At 39.6% G+C, this 18,808-nt stretch overlaps 1 protein-coding gene across 2 annotated transcripts in view; it reads right to left on the reverse strand.

The window, feature by feature from the left end:
- KCNJ6 (potassium inwardly rectifying channel subfamily J member 6) overlaps positions 1-18,519 on the reverse strand; it is a 150,924-nt gene extending 132,405 nt beyond the window's left edge. Inside the window, exon 1 of one of the 2 annotated variants that reach the window (XM_072341145.1) lies at positions 18,147-18,519. The gene's annotated coding sequence lies outside the window, so the exon portion shown is untranslated. The remainder of the gene's footprint in view (positions 1-18,146) is intronic. The other variant, XM_072341135.1, reaches the window with a different exon arrangement.
- Positions 18,520-18,808: the final 289 nt, after the last annotated feature.

The following is an 18,808-nucleotide window of genomic DNA, read 5'->3' on the forward strand; positions in this document are numbered from 1 at the left end:
CTGTCTTTTCTGTTTCTTTTTGTTGTGTCAATGACAAATTCCTAATGTTTAACATCAGATCTATATGTAGATAATTCTTGTAGAGCTTATTTTTCTCCCCACAGTCATCACTTGTAACTCCTAGCAAAAGAACTGCAATTTATAAGAAATAATCCTACTACAAGTTTCAGTGCTGGAGTTAATAATTTGTATTCTTCAACTTTTTATTTTTATTATTTTATTTTATTTTATTTTATTTATTTATTTTGAGGAGGAAGTTAAATGGGTGTCATAAATATCAAGGATTTTTTCTATTTATCTTCAAAGATTATTTTATTATAGGTAAGCATGCTAGATTCTACAAAGATTGGGGAATACCACAATTGAATGGGGGGGGGAATGGATAGAAGACTACCAAAACAGATGACAAAACAAGACAATCAGGTTCAGTGATTATCCAGGATGGTACTGTGTAAATAAAGGAAGCATCAGCTCTACTGCCCAGCTGCTACAAAGATGCCAAAAGAGTTGCTTAAATCTTTCCAGGGGCTATGTGCCAGTGACAAAAATTAACAAAGTGCAATATCTGTTTTTGTTGTTGTTGTTGTTTTGTGATTGCCACCCAAAAATAAGAAAGGAACAATCAGTACAATCAATTTCTTCAATACATGATAGAAAACATTATGGATATTTAACATCCTCTTTTTAAGAACTTGCTTTTGTGAGCTGATACTTTTCCCAGTCTGTTCTATGCAGCCCACATGTTGTACGGACTTCAAGACAATGACATTTCAGGACAGCTATCAGGACTTCACACAGTCATAGCTGCTTCTGGGGTCTCAGGTCCAGGGTGACTCAGCCGGTGTTCTGGAGCCTTTCTTGTTACAGGCCTCCTCTCACCTCCTCCTCCTCCAGATGTCTCAGTCAGACAGCCAAGCATTCTTCATCCTTTCTCAGCATCCGTTCACGGGGCAGGATTCTTATGGCACACATAACCAGTCTCTTGTAATTTACAGGCAACTTGATAAAACAGTATTTCTGAAGTACTGAACACCTTGAAGAGATATTTGGCTAAAAGCGATGTAAAAAAACTCTGAAGTGCTTTAAAGCAAAGACTCTCTGACAACAAATCGTAAGAATGTTATAAGTCACCAGGCAAGAACAAACCTAGATGGTAGGTGCTTGCTCTCAGGACTATTTTTTCATGACCAACAGTTCCTGCAAACCAAGTTATTCTTCCTATTACTCATGAGAGAATTTATTTATTGATCCTTCTAGCTCAATGACCTACAGTAAATCCCCAGTGTTAGCACCTTGTTTCTTTCTCTTCCACCCTTCTCAGAACACTTGTATCAAGACTGTCCATGTATATAACATGACTGCACAGACACTCAAAGCATCTACTATGTCATCAACCTCTTCAAGTCTCTCTTATGCAAGTTAACATGTTATTTTGATCATCTAGCAAGATGTCTATGCTAAAGCAAATAAAACAAAACAAAAAACAAAAACCAACGAACCAACCAAACAAAAAAGACAGGAAATTAAAATACCTAGCCTATTGACTCACTCATTTCACTCATTCACCTCATCCTTTTTATGATCTTTACACTAACTGGTTCTACGCATGACTTTTATTTCAAGTTCTTGTTGAAGTCACTGGAATTTACACATAGATAAAAGTTTCTGCCATCCTTCTTTTCAAAGGCAGATAAAATCCTCCTTGAGAAGTATGTCTATAAGTAATGGTGCTCTTCCTTTTCCTTCAGGAGATGGACCTCCTCTTACTACTAGCTCGTGGAACATCATTCAAGACACCAAAGTCCATCCCATTTTATACTATCTGAGAAGATGGGTGAATTTTTGTCTCTTCATGAGCTTTGCTCCTCAGTAAAAGAACTGAACAAGATTGTTTTCCTGATGTTTGTGTTCCCCATGTTTCCCTGAGTCCTTTGCTCCAGCTGTCTGAGCTTCTTGATTAATCTTCTCATTCAAGGTAGTATCAGAGTCTGGAATAAGAAATGTGGGTAGTGGTACGGATAAGTCTGAGTAACTTTTCATTTACTTCATTCAGATACCAGCTTGGTGGTAATACATCCTCTGGATTTTTGGGAGTTCTTCGATAATAGACTTGGAATACATATTATTCTGCCTTCCAGGACAATGTGTCAGATCTCAGTAGATAGTCGCTCAGGATCTGGAAACTGTCTCCAAAGAAGGATGTAGCCAACTTTATTTCTCCTTCTATTCTGTTGCTGGTACTGTTGTAAGACCATACAAGTGTCTGCTGCATTTGTAGAGGTCTGCTGTGTTGAATTTTTTAAGATCATTAATTTATCCAATGGCCATTTTTTCAGTTTTCTTTCACAAGTCTTAAGAAATTCCACCAACTGACACGTCCAGTGCTGAATGTCTTTTCCCTCTCAACCTTTATTGAAAGGAAAATGCAGCCCATGGGAACCCTGTACAGGACCTAGGATGAGACATTGACCTCATCTGTCACTGATTTCCACTGCATCAAGTGTTGCACCTAAGGGAATTAGTCCTAACGAGCAAGAGGATATACTTTGCCTGATGTTAGTGACAATACGGTGTTTTAGAAACTTGAGTTAATGCTTCCAGATGCTATTCAAAATCTTATGAAGTAGGTATCAGATATTCCCATTCTGATTTTCACAGATATCTATGTGAGTCTGCAGAATTTAAGGCAGGGAAAAATCATGTTTATGGCACTTGGATACTGTAACTTTTTAAGGAGAACTGGTCAATTGAGAATATGTACCTTTTTCTGAATAGCTATCTGAATGTGGCTGTGTTGCGCTGATCTTGGCTCTTAAACTGAGTTTGCATCCAGCTTTTGCACATGTCTGGTTATATAATACTGCAGCAGAAAGGAAAAACACGAATTACTTGATGAGGAAAGTGGCAATGGAATGAAACACTGAATTTCATTACAAAGTTATGAAGTTTTTAACAGGAAATATTTGGATTCAGGAGCAATTGTACTGGAGAAAATGTCTGTACCTCTGTGTATATAATAAACTACTGGAGCTCACTGGATTAATTCAGTGTCCTAATAAAAAGTATACATAATTGTGTATTTAATACTAGATTCCTGTGGCCCTGTTTTGACATTAGTAGTTGACCATTTTTGTACCCACTGGCAATGGTATCTAGAAATCCACAAGTAGACACAGCTGTGTGATCAACAGTCGGAGATCACACGTTAAGGTTCTGTAATCTGGTGTTCCAGATTGAACACTAGGCACTAGACTGTAGGTGCTAAGAGCCAGCCAGCACCATAAAGAGCAGATATATCTTCTATGTCAACAAAGAACCTGACAGAGACAGGCAAAACACTATTTCATCCTCAGATCAGCTTACCATACTTTTGCTCTCCAATGCAGAGAAACTAGCTACTGTGAGATACAGTTTCTATGTAGTAGGAGATCACTACATTCAGCAAATTTCTGTGTTTCTGTCCTTCAGTATATGATTCATTCTATATAAAACTAGTGAAATTTCATGGCATGCAAATCAGGAGTTAATCTGGCCTGTATCTATTTTCATAATATTTTGCTTTTACTGCACTGCCATTACTGGGGAGCTGTGAACTGCTGCATTGCATCTGTGAGAGTGCTTTACTAAGCTTGAAATGTTCTTCTTTGCTTGGGTATTGCTAGAGGCACGAGAGTCTCAGTTGAGATCTTACTTAAAAGTTCAAAGTATTAGTAATTAAAATAAACTATTATTTGACTTTAAACTGAACATGTGTCATCTCAGAGTCCTTGATGAATATTAGAGAGAAAAAAAAAAAAAAGAGCTCTGCGGTGCTGCCTTTTCAGACACTGTCCACAAGCTACTGCTTTGTTTCCTAAGCTGGAAGTCTGCTTTGTGGCTTTAAAAAAACAAAAGGTATTTATTTATTTATTTGTTGTTTTTAAGGACTGCATGCTTTGATCCTGTTTGCTGCCTATAGAAGGAGTATGGGTTAATAAGGGCTATAATTGCTTTTTGTTTAGAAAATGGAGTACTTTATCTGCTCATGGTTAGTGCTCTGAAGTGTTTCTTAGCACTTCACCCCTGCATGCTCTTGGGAACAAAGTATGTAATTCCAGTAGGAGAAAGAATTTATCATTCCAGTGGCAAAATGAAAACCATTACAGTGTAGGTAAAGGCATGTAATAGAAAATGAAGTTTATTTCCTTATAGTCCAAAAAAATTAGAATTTGCCTGTTTGTTTGTTTGTTTGTTTTATATAACTGAGGAATTGTTACACTTCTTAATATATCTTCATACTTCTGAAATTTCTCATTAATGTACACCAGAAAAAAGAGATGAGCATCTTTAGGAGGGATATGGGAAAACTCTTCCCTTAGGTGGAAGGAATCTATGGCATGTTTTCAGAGGACCAGTGCAGATAAAAGGCTTTGTTCAGCAGCTTTGGCAAACTGAACGAAGAAAATATTACTTTTCCTACAGATATAAGTAGCAGAAGGAGTAAGAGAAAAAGAAGGCAAGCAATAGATCAGCAACTTGAGGGGGAGTAAATTATGAGTATTTAGTTTATTTCAGTACCTAAAATAGCTCTGATGGCTTAGGGTGTCTAGAGACACATGTATTAATAGTGCTAAGAAAAAAGTGGAGAAAACAGTTTGATCAAAAGCAAAGCAGAGTAGGGGTATATTTGTTTCAGAATTGCTTGTAATTTTCTTGCTGTGCTATTCTTAGTAGATAGAAGTGGTAATAGTTTCATTTAAGTCACTACTATTGTAATGGAAGACAATCAGAAATCTGTCTTACAAAAAACCATCTGATTATGTGATAGGTAATGCAGTTAATTCACTTTTTCAATTACTGTCCCACAAGGATATATTCATGAGGACAATATCTCTAAGCTAAGGTTCTTGCATGAAAACTGATGAGACTGATGCAATGTAACTGACAAAATTTCATTAAAGGTCTGAATTTACTCCCCACTGAAATGAGCAGTAAAACTTCTATTCACTTCAAAAGCAGTGGGTACCTTTTATGTATGACTATTAAGATCACTCAATTGGAAATATCAGAAGACAGCTCAGAAGTAACCAAACCCAGTCTGAGGTTCTGTTTCTAGAAATGTGTCCAGACAACCCTACAGACTTCCATCCAGCCTAACAACTCACACTGCAAACATTTGCCAAGCAAACAGTTAAAAACCGTAAACATTTCCCTTTGTTTTGCTGAAAATTAATTCAAAATATCTCCAAAGATAGTAGCTTCCTATTCTAGTACACATACAGGCAGAAACAATGTAGATTAAAGTATTTGGTGAGGGAAGGAATGTAATATTTTTAAGGAAAAATTACCAAACTGCATTTGTACTGGGGCATTATACACCTACATTCTGTTGGATAAAGCCTTGCAAATGAAATGTAAGCATCCTAGAAAAAATGACACAAATTTGGAGAAGATTGCTAAGTAATCACCCAGTGATGGACTACTCACACAGAAAATCAAGATATACAAGAGGAATAGTCAAGTTAACATCAAGAAATAAGGATACTTGAAGTGAAAGGAATTTTGAAATTCAGAAGTGTGAATAGTGAACATGAGAATATTAAAAATCAAAATAGGTACGAGATCTCCAGTGAATGTAAACAGGCAAATGATAGGCCTTTCTTTTAAAATAAATGTGAAGATGGATTTAGAGAACTACAAACTGATGTTTGTTGTCAGTACTTGGGAAGACTGGATGAAATTCTCAAGAAAATAACTTTCCGGACACCAAAGGACAAGACCATGATTAGGAACAATCAGTGTTTGGATTTAATCCTTGAAAAATCATGCTTGATCATCATAGTATCATAGTATCATAGTATTGTGCGAGTTGGAAGGGACCTTAGAGATCATCGAGTCCAACTCCCGGGATTCGAGCCCTCTGTGTAGCAGAGTGGCACTTCTACCACTTGTGCCACAGGGGGGATTCGAACCCCGGGCCTCCAGTGTTGCAAGCGGCAATTCAGTCTGGCAGCTATATAAAATGATATGACTGGGTTAGTCAGTGAGATCTGTCAGTTTCCTGTGCTGGGCAAACAGAGGACAAGTGGACTGGATATCACAGAATCACACAATAACAGAATGACCCAGGTTGGAAGGGACCTCAAGGAACATGAAGCTCCAACCGCCCTGCCTGGCATGGCCACCAAACTTCTATGTTTACTAGATCAGGTTGCCCAGGGCCCCATCCAACCTGGCCTTGAACACCTCCAAGGACAGGGCATCCACAACCTCCCTGGGCAGTCTGTTCCAGGACCTCACCACTCTCCTAGTAAAGAACTTCCCCCTAACATCCAACCTAAATCTTCCCTCTTTCAACTTAAAACCATTTCCCCTAGTCCTCCTATTATCGGCTCTTTCAAAGAGTTTACTCCCTTCCTGGTTATAGGTTCCCTTCAGGTAAACTGTAAAAAGAGGTGGAGAACTGGCTGGACCTTAGAGCATGAAGTATTTACAGTTTCAGGTTTAACACTTAGTAGTGCCAGGAGTTGATACTTACTGGAGCCATTGATATCTAGTATTTTCTCCAAGGATTGGGATAACAGGACTGAGGATAACTCATCCAGCCTCTGGATGACACCAAAGGGAGCACTTAATGCACAAGGAGACTAGGCATGTAACTCAGGCTATCAGGAGCTCCATGAAATTCCAACAGGACAAATGCAAAGTCCTGCACCTGGGACTGAGGCCCTGCTCATTAGGTAATAGCTCTGTAGGATAGGAACTCTCTGTTCTATAGACAGCAAATGCACATATGTCAGCTGTGCATCTCTACATCAGTGGACAATGAATATATACTGAGTTGCATTGGTAATCAAATTGCAAGAAGGCAGAAGGAAGTAATTATTCCTCACCAGTTATCACTGGTGAGGTTTGATTAGAGACCTACAGAGGTCCCTTCTAACCTATTTTTTCTATTATTCTGTGAAATTATTTCATAATTCTTATACACAGTAATGTTATTTAGGTTTTGTTCTGAGTGTATTAGAGGTCCATCATACAGGTTAAATTAGAGTATTAACTATACATAAGCTCAGTGAGAGCCTGTTAATGTCGATGAAATTCTTAAAAGTTTGTAGAACACACAAGAGTAAGCTCTTGATTATTGGCACAGAGGAAATATACACAGGCAATGCAAAGGCAAAGCATTTTATTTTCCACTTACTCTTATGAGCATTTTATTTGAGGTAAAGCTTTTTAAAAACTTCTTTTAAGTTTTAGTTCAAATAGTTCTAATTTTGACCTCTGTACTAATCCTTAATACATGTTTATCTAGCTGCATCTGAGCTATACTGTTCTCTTCATTGCCTCCCACGTTGGTGTGTAGGATTAAGTAGAAGTGCTAATTCTAGGTTATTGAGTATGGCTTTGATGATCACAGTTATAAGTGGCAAGCAAGGTTTCGAGTTGAGTTTTTTCCTGATAGCACATCTTCACCAATGAAATTCAAGTGAATATGAGGGCAATCAACAAAATCCAGCTCTTAGAACATGAATATGCTGAGCTGTGAAATATATGCTCTGGTTTCACCCTCACTCAGCTTTAGATTTCACTGAAATTAAAGGCTAGCCTGAATTCAGGAGTCTAATCAGTGTAAAAAGTTAAATTTCTTCCTCTGTGTAATGTCTAAAAAGTGAAACCTGATTTTTGTCTCCCTTCTGCTCGTAAGATGAGTGCTTGGGACCAAGCTTTAAAGAATATAACAAAGATTTTTTGTCCGCTCAGTTGCCAGTGTTTGCTCCCACCTTTCCCAATTGCACAGCCCAGCTCTTCAGCTTGTTCTGTCTTTAACAATACAGGGCAGTCCTGCTGGCACCGTTGATAGCTACAGCTTGACTTGGGATTTTAATTGGCCAACTTTTCAAGAAAATAATTTTTCATTAGTGTTTGCTAACACAAGGTTCCTCTTTACGCAGTATCTGGACGAGTGTGATTATGAATCATGATACCTCTTCCAGGAAGAATACAGTTTCTCCTTCATCATAGTGGTCTGCCTAAACAGATTATCTAAACAGTTTTTATATTCCTCTTAAATTCATGGAGTATTTAAACTTGTTGCCATAAATTGATATGGATCTGATTCTTCACTATTTGTGTATGGAAAAGTTCAATCAAGAGCAAGTAACAATAGCAAAAATCTGACTTTGTTTTGAATTCTTAAAAAGAATTATGATATGTCAATTTGTTGGTCTGAGGAAATACAAGATACCTCTGATTTAACTACTGAAACATCTGAACTCTACTTCTAATAGTCTGAATCTCTATCAAAATATCTGTACTTATATAGCACTATTGACTGACATTTCTCACAATTAGCAATAGCCATCTACTTTAAAATAATCTCATTTAAAATATATTTTCATATTTACTCCTAAATCCATACTTTAGATATAAACCAGACTGATCTTTATTGAGACAAGGTGGAGGTTGGCCACTTCTCTCACTTAACTGCTGATAGGACTAGAGGGAATTGCCTCAAGTTGCACCAGGAGAGATTCAGGTTAGTTATTAGGAAAAATTTCTTCTCCAAAAGAGTGGTGATGCATTGGAACAGGCTGCCCAGTGAGGTGGTAGAGTCACCGTCCCTGGGAGTGTTAAAGAAACATTTAATAGATGTTTTACTAAGGGACATGGAATGTTGGTGGCAGGTGGATGGCTAAACTAGATGATGGAAATCTTTTCCAACCTTGGTAATTCTGTGATTCAAAGATTCTATGAAAAATACCCAGGCTCCAACCTCTGTTAACAGTTTTGGGCAATGAACAGTGATCTCTGTTGGAAACATACCATGTTAACTTTATTTCCAGGGAACTGCAAAGGTACCATAGAAGTTTTATGTGCTTGTACTGCACTGAAATTTGAGAAACTTCATCTAAAAGTCGTCATAATGGAGAAGAAAATCTGAATATTTGTAGTTTAAAATATGTAAGTTCATCACTTCCTATCTGGTGGCTGTATGCTTAGAACTCTGTACCACAAATAGTAAAAAAGTTTGGGCTGGATTATACAGATTTCTGCTGACAGTTGCAAGTAATGAAGTCATCTTGAGCTGCACTAGGAAAACTGTATGTCAGTCTCTCCTATATGTTAACCTATTTAAAATAAATTTACATGATATGAAACCCGTTGAAATTAATGGAAATACTTTAATACTCTTTGACTCAAATGCATATACAAATCATGTATTTCCTATGATTCTATTTCTGTAACAGCTTGACAGGATTTACTATTTCTATACATTTTCTAAGGCTTCCTCCAATCTATTTTGTTGTTACTATTTCCCCTCATGAACATATCATACATCTTCTCACTTCAGCATCTCTAGGGGCCTGCCTGATTTTCCTACCAGACAGCAGCTTAATTCTCTTCTAAGATGTGAGTTGTGTGTGACTCCCCAAACCCACCAGTCTGGCTTCTGAATGCAACTGCAATTAAAAACAAAACAGCAAATAAATCATGAGTCCTCCTCTTTACAAATAGTCCAAGCCAGAACTTCTTCCTATTTCTGTCTTCTTTATTTTCTAAATCTTTTACTTTCCACAATGTTTGCATTTGAGTTCTGGTTGAAGAAAAATTTATTTCATATCTGCTATTGTTACCTCTTATTTCATGACAAGAAAAAAACTATTTCATGAAGCACATACTGCAGGAAAGCCAAGTGACAGTAATGGATGTTTGTAGGTGATACACACTGGGCAGTATATAGAGGCAATTTAGAATATATTTGAAATTATTTTTTAAATGTACACAAGGCAAAGCCACCGATAATGTTAAGTTAGTGCATTAACTATGTTGTAGTTGTGAATTTCTGAATTATGTATTGGGTAAGAGAAGGATTTGAATGAAAACCAGAAATCTGCTATTTGTAAGTGATGCAGAGGTAGGAAATAGCAATTAGTAACATCCAAATGTTGCAAATAGCTCTGTAGTTTCAGAGAGCCAATACAGAAATGTGGAATGAATTTTCTGAATATGGGAGGGCTTATCATCCAGTTTAATTGGTTCTGTTTTGCTTTCACTTTTTAAATCTCTTTATTCCTTGTTTCTTATTTTGTCTGTCCTACTTCTTCCAAATTTTGGCCACCCTAAATTTGCACGTAACTTTGCAAACTCTGACTAGAGATGGAGAACTCAGTCAGACTGGTGCTGGAATGCTGTAGAAATTAGTGGTCAGCTCCTAAAAAAGCAAATCTAGTTGATAATAAAAAAAGTGATGGTAATGAATAGGCATTCAGACAGCAGTCACAAGAGATCTGTTTTCTCATACACTGAATAAAACTCACAAGTGCCAAAGTCAAGAATTATCAACAACTACCATAAAACCATACTGTATATATACTACATATAATTACAGTCACCGTCACTAGAATGTCACTGGAATATTAATACAAAGGATCTTCTGCTTGCATCTTTCTATTTCAGATTTTAATAGTAACTTTCCAGTATATTTCTGGAAAGTAGATTATTATTACTTTATTTTTAATCCTGAAAGACTTCTAATTCACTATGCACTTTAATGTAATTATGCTTAATAGATGGAACACAGCAGCTTTGTGAAGATTGTTCATATCCCTGCCAGATATTTTGCAGAGATAAACATGTATCTAGTTTATTTAACATGATTAACTACCTGAAGTATTAAAATTCTTATACAGCAATACTCAACAGCCAAGTACTGCAAGATTACTGGAGAGATGTTGCATTTTATGAGACAACCCTGGTCTGACATGCACACCATACTGAGTAGTGCTAATGGGCTGCAACAAAATAATAGTCTCCTTTTACTTCTTTCCTCGTAGAAATGATGAAGATTTGGTAAACCCTAGTTCCCATTCAGTAAAGAATTTAATGAGGCATTTTATTTATCTTGCATCTAAAAGGGATGAAGCTCAAACCAATATGCTTTCTTCCATTTGTACCAGAGAAAGCAAGCAGCATGCTAAGGAGAATACAGCACCATCTCTGTATTGCTTCCACCAAAGCTGGTGCAGTTTCCTTTACTTCCCTTCCAGCTCAACCTTTCATTTCCACATTGATGGAGCGGCCATGACTCAGAGACCACTGCAACTGATGCCTTGATATTCTTAAGCAGCCAGTGGTTTTAATTACCAAAAAGGTTTCCTTTCAGTCTTGCATAACTATGTTTTTTCTGCTGCCACTGTTGGTTCCAGCTCTGATTATTTAAGGCTAGCTCTGAGATCAGAAACTGCTGAGCTGCTTAATGCTGCAGCTGGAGAGTACCAGAAACACAGAAACAATGGAAAAGAAAAAAAAAAAAAAAAAGAAGCAAACAAACAAACAAACAAAAAAAACCCCATGACTTCTATGTAATCTTAAGGATTTTATAAGTCAGCCAGGAAAAAAAGGTGATGTAGGATGAAATTAAGTTTAGAGAGTACAGCTTTGACTGGAAGCCCTGAAGACAGGGTTTCATCTTCCACACCTTCTGCAAAAAGAGATTGCCACATTGATACATTGATTCAGTAATCTGAGATGCAGTCCACAATACTTGTAACAAAATGTAACCTCTCTGCAGATCTTTGCTGGACTGAAATTTCTCATTAGAGTTGCCCAGCTCTTTTCATTGACTGTAGGAAACCCAGGAGAGCTGTGCTTCCAGAGTAGACATTGACTGCTGAAGTTTTGTTTTTTTTTTCTGTAAAAGTTTAGCCCCATGGAAATCAATGGGGAATTGTATCTTTAAGTCCAGATAGTTAATGAGCTGGAAAAATAAGGTTCTTTATTACAATCACTTAACAAAAATGCTACATTTCAAGAATGGGAAATCGATCTGACAAGCTGACAGAAATGTAAGACTGTGTGTGTCAACAGGAGAAGAGGAGGAGAAAAAGTGGGAAGGTAGAAAATGTCATTATTTTCTCATTCTTCAAATTAATACTTGGAGGAATAATATCACAATTGCTCATTATTCTAATGAACCCCTGCTCTTGATTATGATAAATAATATATTATATGATAATTTCTCTTCTGCTTTAATTGACAAAGTTGTCTGTACTGACAAGGTACAATGAGATTTTTTTTAGTGGAAAGCAAAAAGCAGAGGGTTTCCTGCAATGCTGCAAAGCACTCTGAGCTGGTGAGCCTAAAGCAGGGATGCTTATGATAAAACACTGCAGACAGAACACAGCTGATTAGAGCATTGAATTAACTATGCTCTCATGTGCGTTCACTCTCATCATCTTGTTCTTTCTTTCAGCCTTCTCTTTACCCTTTCAATCGTCACTATTGTTTCCTTGTCCTGTTTTTTTCTTTCCTGAGAATCCAACACAAATGCCAGAATTCTACTTTCATCAGAAAACAAGACCCAACATTCTGCTCCATTGAGTCGCAACGTCTCCTGTGACTGGTGGCTTCCTTAGGTCAGGTTCCAACAGTCTCTGTAGATTAAATGAATAATTCAGAACAGCTGTATAAGACTATGATCTTTACTGTTTATTTGAATATGCTGTGACTGCTGCAACAGCAACAATCAGACCTAGGACTTCTTTTTCAAAAGGTGCATCTGAACTTCAGGACAACACAGTTAGGTCACAGGATATGAAGGGAAATTAAATTCAAGTTTAAGAGGCTCTGTCTATGATAAGACCTAGAAGCAAGCTGGTGCTAAAATTCCTTTTCCCAACAATATTCTCTCCAGCTACTGCCTTTAGCCATGGGGCATGCAAGGAAGCTGTTTTACAGCCAAATAGCAAAGATCACTTTTACATTTGCAGAAGCTGCCCGAAGTCTCTGTGTTAGGATAAATCAGATACTTCCTCTGGTTGGAAGACATTTCTGAAGACTCAGATCTTCACATATATTTTGAAGTCTGAATCTCAAGTCCCATAGTATGAACCACTCAAAATGTTCATGAAAGGGTAGGTCACTGGCAGTAAGGTTTAAGAGCAGGCTTTCTGGCTTACATGTGTGAATGAGCCTTTTTTATTTGCCCTAACCTATAAAGTGCTATTAACAAAAATGCTTTATTTATTTATTTATTTATTTATTTATTTATTTATTCAATCTCCATGGAATTGTAATTTATGCCTGTGAATTGCAAGCTACATGTGAAAGTGTTCAAGCTTTCTGACTACAGGGCTAGTTCTGTCCTTGGATATAGCACATTATTTTCCCACCATATGAGACATGAAAGTAAATGTTTCTTATAAGTAAATAACATTCAAACTGATACAATGAGCCCTTTGTTTTCTAATACTAAGTTGACACATACTGTCGCATTAACGAAAAACATTTTCAGAGAGCATTTCTAATCTTTTTTTTTTTTTTTTTTTTTTTTTTTTTTTTTTTTTTTTTTTTTTTTTTTTTTAATTAGAGCTACATTAATAGCATGATTCTTCTACTGGGCATATAATACTACACTGCATATCCAGGTATCATTAATGGCTGACCTGAAGTGATAACTGACAAATAGAAGCAGGGAATCAATGCTTTTATGTCTGTTTTTTTTTTTTTTTTTTTTTTTTTTTTTTTTTTTTTTTTTTTTTTTTTCCCCCACCTTTTAGTTCTTTTTTAAAAAAATATTATTATGATTGCTATTGTTATTTGACTCTATTGACTCATTCTCAGAGAAAAGGTACGTCTTTATTTTAGAGACTCTCTTGCAACCTCTGTCATTAACTGGGGTTTTTACAGTAAAGACTGCTTGCAGTTATTGTATTCATGCAGATTTTCACTGATTTTACGGATTATTGTGTGACCCATTCACACAAACTGCTGGGAGAAGTTGCACGTCATTTAATAACTTTAAATTTCACTCTTTTTTTTTGTCCTGTATCTGAAGGCAGGATGTTCTGCTGGCTATACATGTAAGCAATGTGCATAGAGTGCATGTCACTATCTAGCTAAAATCCATTTCAACATGCCTTTAAAATGTAAACAACTTATATTTACTTGGTTGTGAAATTGTCTTGGCACTGCATGATATCCTACTGGATATGATGAGTAAAATGAGGATGGATGGCACTTTGAACCTCTTTATGGATATGATTTATATCTGCAGCACAGTACCTTTGCAGCTGACATACTATTGTAAGTACTAAAAAAATCCAGTTTCTGCATGTGACTGTGTTTTTTCTTCCTCCAGCCCCTTGCATGGACATAACTGCTCCCATTTACCTCCTGCTGTATACTGAACTAGCATGGGATATCTTTTGACACACTCCACAATACTGCCATAAGGTTCTATCAGAAGACTTCCAGCTTCTATGATGGTCATCATCCTTACATATGACTAAAGATTGCATCAGTATTTGAAAAAGTGGAATTAGTAACCTCTTATTTCAGCTGTTTGTAACACATGTAATATAAATCTACTTCAAATATTAATATAATTCTAGTAATGTATCTGATGCACAGTTTAAAAAAACACCAAGCCTCTTCCAGGAAATCTCTGTCAAGAAGGAATGAGATTAGAACACTGTCATTGAATTTATGGGCCAATAAATATAGCTTTCATTGTATTAGATGTGTCAGCCTCTATATAATCCATATTTAAATACAGATGCATAATATGCTAGAAATATTTTTTTAGCATCAAAACCTTCCACCACTAAAAACAGCGCATTCACATAAATGTAACAAACATATCATCTGAGACCATCTCTCAATTTCCCAATTAAAAAGCAACATTCCATAGCAAGCAGATGATGAATACACTAAAAAGTGCTCTCGTGCTTTTATTAACAGTGAAAAACAAACAAACAAATAAATAAATAAATATGTATGTATGTATAATTGGGATATGTGTGCTCTGCAAAGCTTAAACCACTATTATCCAAGGCATAGTTTAATTTGTTTGAGTTATATGAATCTTTTACTTCTTAGTTTTATAGACCCATATGAATACATCCCTGAATAAAAATCTATTTGTATATTTGCAAATAGCATAAGTATATAATAACAAACCCAGTAAATTTACATTAATATTGCCCAGCGTTATTGGTATTCTATAGGTGAAAGGAAGTATAACATAGAATTCGTATATGTGAAATATTTGAATAAATATGATGGATATTTTATGAAAATATAAATGAAATACTATTTCTCACCATGTTTCAGTAAAATGAATATAAAAATCTATAGAAAGAAGCAGTATCTTCTGCAGTGAAACTGTGTATCTTCAGAACCCTATATTGAATTCAGTGTAAAAACACTGGCAAAAATTCTACTAAGAATCCTGTCATTTACTGAACTGACTGGGGTTGTGTTTCTGGTATTTTCTGTTGCTTTTCCAATAATTATTTTTTTTCTTCTGTTGCTTACAAGGTAAAATCATTTTGTAATTATCTGTTAAAACTATTCTGACACTGCAGTAGTATTGCCTTACATAACAAAATCAATAGCTTCAAGTATAATAAATGATCTAGTAACTGCTCTGGAGAGTTGTAACCTATTACTTCTTTCTATTTTTCTCACAGGAAAGAAGTGAGTTCCCAAGTCCATACTAACATTCAGTCCTTATTTTCATATTCACTGTGAGATGGGCCTGAAAATGTTAGGCTTGCTTTTAAGAAATTCAGATCTCTATTTCCATAAAGGTTTAACTCATCACTTCACATAACTTGTCCCACAGTGTAGTCTGGGTGAAATGTGGATCTACCATTAAAAAGATTTTAGTTCAACTCATGATTCTTAGATATGAATTTACATGAGTACAGAGTCCAACTAACTCCTATGCATGGGTAGGATTCATCCATGTGACTGTTTCAGGATTTATTTGAAATGGAAAATTTATAGCAACAATAGAATTGAGCAGCTGATATGAATTGAAAACCTGATTATATTTAAAGCATAACCTCAGTGGTTTGGGGATTTAGTTTCAAACTCAATAACTCTTCATGTATCTATAGTTTACTGACCATCAGGACTAAGGAAGAGTTTAATAAATCTTATTTGTTCAATGAAAAAAAAGAACATACTGACACTGTAAACAGTACAGAAGTGACTAATCCATCTCTGTCTTTCTCAGGAAATATTATTCATTATGCTGTTTGCTTTTCTAGAATATTTTTCCTAGTCTGAAGCACTAATTGCACGTGCAACTACTAGTACTGGATATGTAAAGCAAAATGAAGCCAACAATTTACAACTTATCAGTATAATAGATATATCTTTTTTCTTTGTGAATTATTACAAACTCAAATTGTTTTTTTCCCATTTGGTATATTTCTTTAAACTGCCTACCAAGTGTGTGAGAACACTTCTTGATCAGTAAGTGATTTTCTACTTTGTTGATCATGTCTGGCTGGCCAGCACAAACTCCACCTGTGAATTTGTGTGTCTCAGCAGTGGAATATCCTGTAATATCCTGCTAAGTTAAGAGTTCAATTTCTTTAAGTGCTGTTTCTCCACAAGTTTTCTTAAGGAAAACAAGTTGAGAGCACATTTCACCATTTCTGCAGGGCTCATTTTATGGATGTTGTGTATGTGAACAGTCCTGCTGGGGAACCAGTTAACCATAACAAGTTGTTGAGAACCACTACAAAAGACTCGTAAGAAGCAACCCTGAGCAAGTTCGTTTCAAGCATGCCACTTGTTAAGACTTTCAGCTCCTGCATGTTTTTGCCTCAGGAAAGTTTAGGCATAGATGAGGCTTGTTATGGCTGCCGACACCCCGTGGGGACCGACGATGTGCTCAGGGTGGCTCTGGCTGGCAGAAACAGCCGTTTGTGACTCGGGGACAACCGCAGGAGGTGCCCCTGGTGCCATTCGGGACAGCGGCGCGACCCTAAGGGCCCAGCTGGGAATCGCGCTCCAGCCGCGCTGGCGCTGCCCATGGTCCTGAAACAACTACCTACACAGAACACGATGCTGAGCGCTCTTTTGTCGCTGACCATGGTTCTGAAACAGCCTCTGCTGGTCGTGCCTCTGAAGCTGCGTCGGGACGGGCTCGTAACAGCTAACAGGGCTCCCCCGTCGCGGCGAGCCCCCCTGGGGCTGGCGGTGCACAGAGAGGAAGAGGACAGGGTGAAAAGGGCATAGCTGCCACAGGGAGCCCGTCCTGAAGTAGCTTTTTCCTCCCGCGAAATGTACCTTCCTACGTTGCACGAGAAAAGACTCCAGGTATGGCGGCTCGGGGCTATCCATAGCCGAACCTCGCTGAGCCGTGTTGGGAGACCCCTTCCCCACCATGGTTCACCGGCCATTTACTCGATCCTTTTTATCTCAGGGGAAAGTTTTGACTGTGATATATGAACCCCCCCTTCCCTCCTTGAGACGGGACCTGGCAGGGTAGGGGAGGCGGCGGAGAGAGCCGGGGGAATGGAAAGGGGGGAGTTATTTCCCACTTATTTATTTATTTAGCTCTTTCCTCCCTCAGGTCGCCATGGTGATACCGAGCTCGCTCTCCCTCCCTACAAGAGGAGACGGGCACCCCCTTTGCGAGCAACCGTCTGTACCCACTGCTCCCGCTGCTTCTTTTCCCCATTAGAGGCTGAATACACTGGGGTCACACCGTCTCCTCAGCATTTAAGCTGGCCCCCAGCGCCCCCCGCCTACTCTGCCTGGCCCCGACTGCCCCCAACGTTGCTCACGACAACCCATCCCTACTCCAGCTTCCCTCAGTGCAGTCTCCCTCCGCTGTCCCTCCAGAGGAGGAGTAAGACGGGAGCAGCCAAAGCAGCCCCTCTGCCCGCCTCATTGAAGTCATCCCCGGCTTTGACTCTGCAGCTAGGGATGGAGTGGCTGGGCCGGACGGGACGTCCCCAGACTCCCTGTTCACCCCCTCCCGTGGGTAACACCTGAGCCTCGCAGCGCGACTACCCTGGCCAAGCCCGCGGCGGTAGCGCTCTGCTCGGGAACTCGGGTCTCCTACGTGCAGGGCTCCCGCGACGGCAGCTGGAAATGGGGCCCCCGGACCCAGCCCGCCACCTGCCGAGTATCCCCATCGGCTCCCTGCCCGGCGGAGAGAGCCTAACACGGCTCAACCCCAGGTTACATAAGTAACGCACCCCGCATCCCCCCGCACCGTCGCGGTGGCTGCCGGGGGGCTTGAAGAAGGGTGTTTTTTTTGGGGCGGGGGGAGGAAGGCGTCGTCAGCGAGTAGTGAAGCAGAAGCACAGAAACGCAAACCCTTATCTCGCACCTTCGCGCACCCCTCTCTACCTTACCTGGAGGCGACACGCTGCTCTCACTCCATGCCGGCGCCCTGAGGGACGGGGCAAGTCTCTGCTGCCCGGCTATGCTCCGGCTCCGGCTCCCTGCCGTATGCGTGTGCGATCGCGGTGGGCTGTCACACGGCCCCCAGGCTGCCGTCGGTCGCCTCCATTCCCAATGCTGTTCGCCCACCTCCCGCGCAACGCAGGGGCACCCGCTTCTGAGGGCTCCTCTCGGGGCCGCTTCGCAGAGGGAGCGAGGGGCGACCGGACGGTCGCGGCGTCGCCGCGCGTGTCTGCTTGCGCGTGGCAACGAGGGAGGCGGCGCGGTGCGGTGCGGGAGGGAGGGCGGGGGAGGCGCGGCCCCGCGGAGGCAGCCGCGGGCGGGCCCAGGGGCTGCGGCCGGCGCCGGGGGGCTGCGCTAGCCCGGCCCGCGCGGCGGCGGCGGCGGCGGCGGCAGCTTGGTGGGGCCAAGCGCGGATGGCAGCAGCGCCACCTGCGGGCGGCGCGGGGCGGCGGGGGCGGTGCGCTTCTTCCGCGTGGACGGCCCGGCCCGCAGCCTGACCACCCCCCGGCCACAGCGGACCCGGAGGGGTGGCTCTGGGGAGGGTAAGGCTCGTAGCGGGCGAGCGGCGGAGGGGAAGTGATTCGTTTCCCTGAGAGCTGAGTGACAAGGT

Source organism: Excalfactoria chinensis, chromosome 1 (assembly GCF_039878825.1).
Source record: "Excalfactoria chinensis isolate bCotChi1 chromosome 1, bCotChi1.hap2, whole genome shotgun sequence".
Lineage (NCBI taxonomy): Eukaryota > Metazoa > Chordata > Aves > Galliformes > Phasianidae > Excalfactoria > Excalfactoria chinensis.